Source organism: Oncorhynchus gorbuscha, linkage group LG20 (genome assembly GCF_021184085.1).
Source record: "Oncorhynchus gorbuscha isolate QuinsamMale2020 ecotype Even-year linkage group LG20, OgorEven_v1.0, whole genome shotgun sequence".
NCBI classification, from domain to species: Eukaryota; Metazoa; Chordata; class Actinopteri; order Salmoniformes; family Salmonidae; genus Oncorhynchus; species Oncorhynchus gorbuscha.
Window position 1 is genome coordinate 12,442,558 of NC_060192.1, and position 755 is coordinate 12,443,312.

General features: G+C 36.4%; 1 non-coding gene across 1 annotated transcript; it reads left to right on the forward strand.

Annotated features, from left to right (window-relative positions):
- LOC124007594 lies at positions 1-79 on the forward strand. The gene has a single exon (XR_006833974.1). It is a non-coding gene; the product is annotated as a small nucleolar RNA SNORD72 (small nucleolar RNA).
- The last annotated feature ends 676 nt before the right edge of the window (positions 80-755 follow it).

Below are 755 nucleotides of genomic sequence, written 5' to 3' on the forward strand. Positions count from 1 at the left end.
GTCTTGTCAATGATGTTTTCAATACAAATGTCTGAACATATGAATTTCAGTGATTCTTACTTTGTGACTGAGACAAGACCCCCAACTCTCCATGCATGCACATAGGATGACAAATTAGGCAAAGATTTTTTTTGTCCCCACATCTGTTGACTCAGGGTGTGTATCACAGTGGCTTATGCTATCTTGGTGATTCGAACATAAGGAAATCAATGGTGGCTGCCATGACAAAAATACTCCTGAATGCATCATTTTGGGAATTTGATTCTCCCGACTGTCTGGCTATTATTTTGGGGATTTGTTAATTTTCAAAGATTTTGTTTATATATATATATATGTTTATATAGCTGTGTGTCCATTTATCCTTTTTATATACTTTATATTTTGTTTATTTTTACAGTGAAAAAGAATACACTGAACAAAAATATAAACGCAACATGTACATTTTTGGTCCCACGAGATGAAATAAAAGATCCCAGAAATATGCAATGCGCATAAATTATTTCACACAAATTTTGTGCACATATTTGTTAACATCCCTGTTTGTGAGCTGTTACGGATACAGTTATCCTGTGTGTGTGTGTATCCTGTGTGTGTGTTTCTTTTCTCTCCTTCTCCCCTCACAGGTGAAAACCATCACTCCCCAATCAGTCAACAATCAATCATCAATCAGAAGACACACCTCCTCCTATTTCCTGACCTATCACAGTTCCTTCCCCATGGTTTAAAAACCCCATTTGTTTGTTCTAGAGCTCAGC